This window comes from Papaver somniferum, chromosome 11 (genome assembly GCF_003573695.1).
Source record: "Papaver somniferum cultivar HN1 chromosome 11, ASM357369v1, whole genome shotgun sequence".
Classification (NCBI taxonomy): domain Eukaryota; kingdom Viridiplantae; phylum Streptophyta; class Magnoliopsida; order Ranunculales; family Papaveraceae; genus Papaver; species Papaver somniferum.
Window position 1 is genome coordinate 27,886,083 of NC_039368.1, and position 10,130 is coordinate 27,896,212.

Sequence of the window (10,130 nt, forward strand, 5' to 3'; positions counted from 1 at the left end):
TGTCTGGAAGTTCTGACAAAATTTCAGCAATGTTGTTTGGTCAGAAATCCTTTGGAAACAATCATGGTTTAGGATTCAAAAGAAAAACAGCAAAAGTAATGGATTCTGCAAATCAAGATACAATGGTTGAAAGTTGTGTCAAACAGGAAAAATTACATGGAGACGAAAAATCCACATTGATATGCTCCTTCTGTGGTCACTCAATGCATGATAAAGATACCTGTTGGAGATTCAAGAAAAGCAACAAAAGAGTCACCAAACTTCAAAAGAACATGCAAAGAGTGAGTCTGGATAAAAATAAGCAAGGTAAATTTTCCATAAGAAGTAAGAAATCTATTAGCACAACCAACAGTGACAAGCCACGAAAAAACAAGGGAAGTGGGTGTTTGGCCCGTCCGATCACCAACTGAATGGTGATGTTTGCCTTCTCATCTTTAACTTGGGAAAGATGAGAAGTGTCTGAGAAGTGGCTCAAGTCAATGTTCGTGAATTTCAATCTGTGTAAGTAATCTTATTTTCTAGATTCATTGAAGACTGTGTCAAAATGATATAGGGTTTGACACTTATAATTATCCTTTATTGTTTGTTTCTCCTTCTTTCAATTACGTTCTCATGACTCCTGTAACTATAGGTACTACTAAAAGAGATGCGGTAGAAGCATTCAATGTACATATGTGCAAAGGAATCACTTTCTCGAGAATGATAACGAAGAAGTCAACAATCAATGGAGAAGGTTCTTCCTCTATTTGTCTCTTTTTTGTTTGTCGTGCTAGAGACATGGTGAAAGTTTTCATCAACAAGAGAAATGATTTAAAATCTCAAATCATTTCTTCTTCGGAAAAATAACTCACTATGAAACTGATATTTCTGAAGACTTAGAGGAATTGAATGATCCCATAATCAATGTGTTCTTTAATAATGATAAGGAATTCTCAGTAGAGGCCTTGAGAAATCTCTATGTTGCCTAGTATGTCTTCCTTTTGATTTAGTTGGAAGAATAACTAGTGCTTGAATAGCAATGATTATGACTACACATAGCTATTATTTGTCATCTTCTTGTTCGTTTTAGGTTTATTGGTATTAAATTTTAAAAATATTTGGAAGATGATGTTTTTGAAGTATTAATCTTTATGATTTGTTATATTGCAATTTGTTATGGGATATGTATGTTTACGTCCGTGAACTTGAAGGTCCCATATTTTGTCAAAAGTAAAGTCGTTCATGAGTTAGTATTCACGTACTGGTAAAAGAATGAATAGACTTTTGACAAACACAAAAGTTAAGCCTATATTGTCAATTCTTTGATGGAAGATAGGTTAAAATCTTTTGTTTTCAAAGATTATGTTTAGTAATATCGTTATGCATATAGTGATTGAAGATAGAATGAATCCTTGTGTATTCCGCAGTATTGATCATCCTTATCCATATTTTATGTATTACTGTGAGGCTCCGTAATGTGTCTTATGTTGAGCACGATACGACCGAGTTGATTAATCTCTTATTAGCTTTGTTGGTTGTTCCATAAGGTACTTTATGTTGAGCATTCTTGAACTAAATTAGTCATCTTGTTTGGTTATTTAGTTATTGTTCCGTAAGATTTCTTATGTCGAGCAAAACAAATGACAATTGAATTGATTACTTTTATAATTAGTTTGGTTATGTATTCCAATTAGATTAATTATGGGTTCACTTGTAATTAATCTAGTTGAGTATCTTCATACTCCGTAGGATTCCTCTTATGTTGACTATATGAACGACTATCCTATTCATTTTCTAATGATTATGTTAGTCGTATGCTCCGTAAGTTCTCTTGCATCGAGCATAATCAATTAAGTTGATCACTTTTTGTGTTTAATTTGATTGTGTATTTCCAATTAAATTAATCATGGGTTTACTTGTGATTAATTTGATTGAGTTTTTGGATATAGAAAATCATTCTCATGATTTTTGGTGTCCAATAAAATCCTTATTTTCTTTTGAAATTAAGGTCGCTCTTGTTGTTCTTTCGGGAATGACATCAAATGGGGGAGAGTTCTTTTGAACTTGTGCTTAATAGTAATATCTTGAGGGGAGTGCGGTTGTGGAATATTAGAGGGGTTATCTTGTATCTTTAAACTCCTTGATGAATTCTATTAGCTTTGGCTATATTATTGCATCTAAATTAGATGATATGTATTTTCTTTTAGTCATGAAATGTCTCTTACGGAAATTTCATTATGATCCCGTTCTTGTACCTTTGCCAATTTTATTGACAAAAAGGGAGAGAATTAATATGTATTTCACACTACAAATACATATGGTTTTTGGATCATTGTGTAAGGGGGAGTGGTTTCCATGTGAGATGGAGTATTGACTAAGGGGGAGTGATACATATCACCATAGTATTATTGTTGAAGTTGTGATACAATTGAACTTTGACACTGTGTAATAATACTATGACATTGTATAAAAATGATCGAGACTGATGCTTTCTCATTGTTATAGCTACGGATCTTCAAAAACAGTGATACTAAACTTACAACCTTTGGGATCATTGGAGTACTTGGAAATGACGAAGATTTCGAGGAATGTTGAAGATTAGACACGTGGAATAGGAGCTACTAAAGTTTCTTTATTTTTTTTTTGTATTCCACATGTATTTATAGTTTTGTCACTAAAATTGACAAAGGGGGAGATTGTTAGAGCATTGCTCGTCGAACTCGCATGCGTTGCTATCTCAAGCATGTTTGTCAATGTTAGTAATCAAAACTATAAGTCTTGATTTCTAGTCTATTATAGCTAAGTCTCGGACTAGGATAGAAAGTTTAGCTGAGCTCAAGGACTTCATGGCGATTCATCATACAAGAAGAAGAACTACTCAAGGAACCGGTGGAACTTCTCGACAAAAAGGTATGTGAAGACTTGAACTTATCTGTCACTCAAAAGTCTATCTACTCTATCTCCTACTCTTTGAGACAAGAAGTCATATGCTATATATATAGACGGGATTATACACATTTGGTATTTCGAGCCGAGTATACCTCGCCTATATATATCTCAAAATATGTGTTGGTAAGCATTTTGCTTCGATCAAGTTTATCTTTACCTAGTGACGAAAGTCATGATATGTTTCAATCACTTTAAAAATTGCTCTAACGAGAAATGGTTTGTGAATAACAACTATATAACGTCCTCTAAGAATGTTTCAATGATTGAAATGAGAGTTTAGATTACATAACCAATGGTGGACATAAACATTGTTTTGGAAACACATTTATGTATAAGTCCCATTCCTTGAACCAAAGTTTGCGAACTTTGTTGATCAAGAGAAATCGGAGAATGGCGTGAGCCAAGTCCGCAAACTCAGTCCGCGAACTTCCGAACTTCTCATCCCGAGAAATTCTGTTGGAGTTGACAAACTAGACTAGTCTGCGAACCCAGTCCGAGAACCGACGAAAGTATTTGCCGAGATTTTCTGCTGGAGTTTGTAAACTCTACGGGTTGCTTAAGTCCGCGAACCTAGTCTGCGAACTTAAGAAGGTTATATATCTGAAGATGATTTCTGAACTTAAACTTATAAAGACTAAGAAATGCAGTTTTCAAACTGTGGCTATAAAGTTCATGAACCGATTCGGGTGAATCAAATCATCTTTGCTTCAATTGTGTCTTGTGTAGTACATGAGATTTCTTTAAAATTGAACAACTCTCTAACTAGTTCATTTGAGTCATTCAAACTAGTTATGGTGAAGAAGAACATGGTTGATAAGAGATGCTCATATGGTTAACCATTTGGTTGACTATTACTGAACCAACAAGTGCATATATTTGGGTACGGTTAACAAACCTAGAAGTGTGCATCGTCAAGTGTGTGTAACAAGCTAAGTTTTCGATATAACGGTTGAGAAATATTAGCTTGAATATAAATCAGGTTTTCATCTAACGGTGGATATTGTTTGCTTTGTGACCAAGGAAAAACCATGATTTGAAAGACTATATAAAGGAGATATCTAGTATTGTGCAAAACTAATCCCCACACCTTACGTGTGATACTAGTTTGCGTACTAGAGTCGATTCTCCTTTAAGCCTCTGGTTTTGTTTTCTCAAAACAGGTTAACGACTTAAATACTTCATTGGGATTGTGAAGCCAGACCGATACTACTTTTATCGTAGTTGTGTGATCTGATCTTGCATCTTCTATCATACAAGTACAATCAGATTGATTGGCTTGAGATTGATATCTCCGATAGGCAAGATATAAAAAGTAATCACAAACGTCTTCGTCTCATCGTTTGTGATTCCACAACATCTTGTTTCACTACCATACGATTAAGATTGTTGTGAGGTGATTGATTAATCTAGGCTGTTCTTCGGGAATATAAGGCCGGATTATCAATTGGTTCATGTTCACCTTGATTATTATCAAAATACGGAATAAAACCTTTAGGGTTTATTTGTGGGACACAGATTGATCCTTTGATAGACTTGTCTGTGTGAGACAGATTTGTTTATTGTTAAAGCCTGCGATTTTGGGTCGTAGCAACTCTTAGTTGTGGGTGAGATCAACAAAGGGAATCAAATGCGCAGTATCCTGCTGGGATCAGAGGCGTAGGAGCAGAAATGTACCTTGGATCAGTGGGAGATTGATTGGGGTTCAACTACAGTCCAGTCCGACGTTAGCTTGGAGTAGGCTAGTGTCTGTAGCGGCTTAATACAATGTGTGTTCAATCTGGACTAGGTCCCGGGGTTTTTCTGCATTTGTGGTTTCCTCGTTAACAAAATTTCTAGTGGTCTGTGTTATTTCAATTTCCGCATTATATTGTTTTATCTTTATAATTGATATAATACAGGTTGTGCGTTTGAATAAATCAATTGGAAATCCGACCTTGGTTGTTGATTGATATTGATTGATCCTTGGATATTGGTCTTTGGTACCATCCAAGTTATTCCTTGTATTTGATAAAGACTCGCTGATTGTTATTAGTTTGAGTAAAGATCAAATCAAGAGAGAGATATTAACTCCTCGATATACTTTAATCTAAATTGAGACTGACTGTCTAGTTGATTCTCTAGCAAAATATATTGGAGTTAGTCCATACAGATTGCTAAGCGAAATATTGGGTGGTGTTGTTAGACCCCCGTTTTTTCACAGAGGCAGTGGTGTATTTCCCAGATAGTGCGGCCAGATGATATCATCCTCCGTGTCGCTAAGAAGGAGGTGGATGTTTCTAATTCTTTGTGAAGCAAGGGGAGGTAAGTTGTTTAGCTTGTCATGGTTCCAATTATGAGAGATGGGATCAATGATATCTGTCACCATTTGGATGGGGTAGCATTGTGTTGGATCTAGGTTTGTGAAGTGTGGGATCTAGGTAGCCTTAATAGGGGTTGTCAAACCGTTTCCTATTTGGTGGAAAGTATGTTTTTGGAAAGTCGGTATGAGGGATGCTAGTTGTTTCCAAAGTGGGCTGGCTGAAGGTGCAATGGCGATGGCTCCCTGAAGAATCGGATGATTATTGAGGTATTTCTCATTACATAGGCTTGTGTATATGGAATCTTTCTGGTTATGTAAAATCCATATCCTCTTCATAAGTAGAGATTTATTGTGGTCACTACTTTTCTTAATGCCCAACTGATAGACACATTTTGTGTCCGATTTGTCTCGATTTTATATATTGTTAGGGCTCATTTTTGTACTTATTATGGTGTTTTATTTATTTGTAGGTATTTTTGGCCGATAAACATTTTTGGAAAAAATTGGCTCGAAAAGTTGTCGGAAACCACCCGGAGGACACTTGCTATTCGGACCCCCGGTTTGGATAAGGGGCACCCCTAGAACACCCCTTAAGGCAGCTTCTAAAGGCACCCATACTCTGGATAGGGGGCGCCCCCCCTTTCTTCCCAAATTCAAATTTCAAATTTGGCGGTAAAACAAACCAGCATGCATGCAGATTAGGGTTCGCATTCTTGGGAAGATTTAAGGAGATTCAATCTCGGATTTTTGTTGGGCTGGACTTCCTAGAGCATAGCAGGGTCGGTATATGTGATTAGATCGAATGAATTGGGTTAGATCGACCAGGAGAAGGAAACAGAGGTGTTATGGTCACGGGTTGCTATTGGAGTATTTTTCGACAATTCAGGGAGATTAAAGGCTATAAAAGCTTCCCCAACATTCGTAGATATCTAATAAAGAGTTTGGAAGTATTGGGAGAGGTCAAAATACGCGTGAAGAGAGTTTGGTAGAAAGAAAACTCTGAAACTTGTTGTGGAGATAAACCAAGATTTAGAGGGAGATTTGATCGAGTTGTGTCCTATAAAAGGAGAGGGGATAAGTCATATAAGAGTACGAAACCTTAGGCGAAGTTTAGAGGAGAATAGAGAGCTCCAGAGATCGAGTTGCAGGAAAAATACAATATTTTGCTGCTGCTGCTGAAGAGGAAGAACACGAAGAACATATTACACCCAATAGCAGTCGTTATATTACAACAGCAGATCACTATCGTTGTTTAACAGTCTTAGAATCCTGTAACAGTGATGTTTGTAACACACTTACGGCGTTGCAAATCTCTGTGTTATTACCTTCTCTTCTTTTTAATCATATTTTGAGCCATAATCAATTATTTTGAGATCATGATTAATATGAGGAGCTAAACCCCATTGCTGAGGCGATAGAGGAAGCTATTTTTCCAGCAAAAAGTGGTACAATCTACTATATTTAATTTATTGCAATTATTATTATGATTATTTGCCTTGAACTATTATTGAATATGATTTTTTGAGTGATTGTGATCTATTTTGATGGAGTATGCTTAGTTTATAGACTCTTGATGCTTCATACTTGGTATTTACAATTATTACTTTTGAAAATCTATTAGTTGCAATATTTTAGAATCAAATTAAACGAGAAAATTGCATGAATATAAATATTTGGACCAAATCACTTTGAACTTGGAAAATAGTGGAATCTTAGCCTCAGTGTTCTTTTAATATTGATACCAACTTTGTCAGTGTTTGTTATAATTATTAGTGAGTTTTCTATTTAGTTTTGAATTTAAGTCTAAAGTAATCCTTCACAAGTTCGAGAATCGAATCACTTTTTACCACTATCTACAAATTTCATCAATTTTTGGCGCCGCCGACGCGGACTTGTTTTTAGGGTTTTAGATTTATTTTACTTGTTTTTTTTTGTTTTTTTATGTATTTGGGTATTTATCTTGTGTCTACAGGTTCTGGATCATAAAGAAAATTGAGCCAAAGAGTTTGGTGATTTCATAAAGACTTGGAGCTAAAGATTATAGCAAAAAGAATATAAAAGAAGACAATTTTATTTTAGATAATTTTAGTTTAGGGTTTGTTATTTTTGTAATTTTTCTTTTCTTTTTGGACTTTGGGACATTATTTTTTATTACCCTACGGAAGGGTACTTTAAATATAAATTGTTTGCGGAGAAGGACGACAATTACGATATTTTCTCTGCATCTTGGGTTCGTACACTTGACATCGGAGTCAGTGGCCCGAGTCGACTACAAAGGTTCATCCCCCGTCTGGTACGGGAGGTAAGTTTGTCGAAACACTCGTGAATCCCCTGTCAGCAAGTTAATGTCTTCCTTCGTATGCATATATGTTGAGGACTTGAAAACGGCTGCTTTAATTTCTTAGTAAAGGGAAAGGACTGGCCATACAAGATAAGGGTTCGGATTTCATCACCGTTCTCTTCTTGCCCGACTTAGGAAAACGACACCAAACGCGAACCTAAGCCTAAAATTTTGACTAGAACGAGACCGATAGGGTAACCAGCTTAACAGGAAAGTCCTTCGAAAAATATTGGTTACTCTTTTAAGCATACTTCGAAGTTCTTGACGGTTTCTGTAAGTTGAATGCGTGACTGCGCCTCCTTGTAATACCGGTGAGGCCTTGGGTATCAAAGATCCACCGAGCTTCTCTCGCCTCTATTCAACTTACTTTAACTCGGATTGATTCCAGAGGGGTTTGCTTAAATTGTAACGAATTCCCGTTCGAAGGATTATAAGCTGGTCTAGAAACAATCTAAGTGGAGCCATCATGCTTTTTGTTTGCGAGAAATCAGTAGGTTTGTTGTGGTGGAGTCAGCCTTGTTTGTGTTTGCATAGAACATCCCTTCCTTTTTAGGACTTTTCTTTTTAATTTTGTTTTTCTAGTGTATGCCCGAAGTTTTTAAACGGGCTTGGAAAAGAAACACGTCGTTTGATTAGTGACAAACCTAGTAGTTCTTCTTGTGAAGGCGGGGAGCTCGAAGACTCTTCTTTTGAGAGCCCCGTTTTTGGAAACTTCAGCTTTGAGAATCTGTCTCTTCGTGAAGAAAGTACCCCTAGTACTCCTAGTCCTTTGGTAGTGCCAGAAATGGCAACTTTGAAAGCTTTGCTAAACCCAACTAGGACCTCTCGTCCGTCTTGTATCAAGTTAGCTGACACCGAGGCAAATTATGAACTGAAACCTGGGACTTTACAGATGCTCCCAATGTTTTTAGGGAAGGAGAATGAGAACCCCTATTTTTATGTTTGGGAATTTGAGGAAGTTTATAGTACTCTGAAAATTAAAAACCTAAGTGATGATGCGTTGAAACTTAGGTTACTCCCCTTTTCCTTAAAAGATAAAGCCAAATCTTGGCTGTATAGTTTGGACTCTGAGTCAATTGAAACCTATGACCAACTTACTTCTGCCTTTATACATAAGTTTTTCCCAAGGCATAAAACATCGTCTATTAGGACACAAATATGTACTTTTGCCCAACAAGAGGGAGAATCTTTATATAGGTACTTAGAAAGGTTCAATGACTTGATATCTCAATGTCCTCATCATGGTTTGGAGAAGGTTAGGTTAGTTCAGATCCTCTACGAGGGTTTAGATTATTCAACAACAACCATGGTTGAGTCCTTATGCACAGGTGGGTTTGAGAATAAAACTGTTGATGAAGCGATGACATTTTTGAATGAAATCGCCGATAAGACCCAACAATGGGAAAATAGTAGGGAACCCCAGAAAACAATTCTTCTAAGTAGAGGAAATGTTAATAGGGTAGAAGGATCTATGAGTCAGATGCCAAAATAGCAGCTATAGCCAAAAGGTTAGAAGCCTTAGAATTAGGTCATTCTAGTGGTAGTAGTGGAAGAAATGAGCCTTTTTGGGAAGGCCATGTTGAAGAGCAAGCCAATGCTCTTTATACAACACTAGGTTTGATAACCGACAGAAGTTTGACCCATATTCAGAAACCTATAACCCTGGCTGGAGAAACCATCCAAACCTTTCTTGGTCCAAGGGCCAGAATCAAGGTCAGTCTAGTAATGCTCAGGTTCCCCAGGTTTTGGCTATACTAAGAATCCTTCAGCTCCGGCACAGTTTCAGAACCCTTCAGATAAGAAGATTATGAGTTTAGAAGAGTCTCTTGCTGTGTTAACTCGTAACACTGTGCAGTTTCAGCAATCTGTTGCTCAAGGTTTAGAAGAAAATAAGAGAATAGGTCAGGCTAACTCTCAGGCTATTTCCGAGTTGAAAACCCAGGTTAGTCAGATAAATGAGTCTTTAAGAGAAAGAGGTAAGTTTCCTAGTCAGACTCAACCCAACCCTAGAGGAATTAATGAAATAGGTGAAAGACCATCTGATCATGTGAATGCTATTAAAACCCTTAGGAGTGGTAGAGTGATAGACAACAAGGTTTCCATGCCTGATAGTGAACATGCTGTAGTTCACCCTTCTGAACCAGAAACTGAGGAGACTGATAGAGTCTCTAAAGAGACCAATGAGGGTCATATTGATCCCGGCTTTGTCCCTAGAGCCCCATTCCCACAGCTGCTAGTTCCAACTAAGAGGGAGTCCAATTTTAATGATATATTGGAGGTTTTTAAGCAGGTAACTATCAACCTTCCACTACTAGATGCAATTAAGCAGATTCCCTCTTATGCCAAGTTTCTCAAGGATATGTACGCGAAAGCGAAAGCTTAATGTCCAGAAGAAAGCCTTTCTAGCTAGTCAGGTGAGTTCTATTCAGAATACCACTACTCCTAAGTATAAAGACCCAGGGTCCCCTACCATTTCTTGCACAATAGGTAAATACCGTGTTGAGAAAGCGTTGCTTGACTTAGGAGCTAGTGTGAACTTACTACCATATCATGTGTACCTTA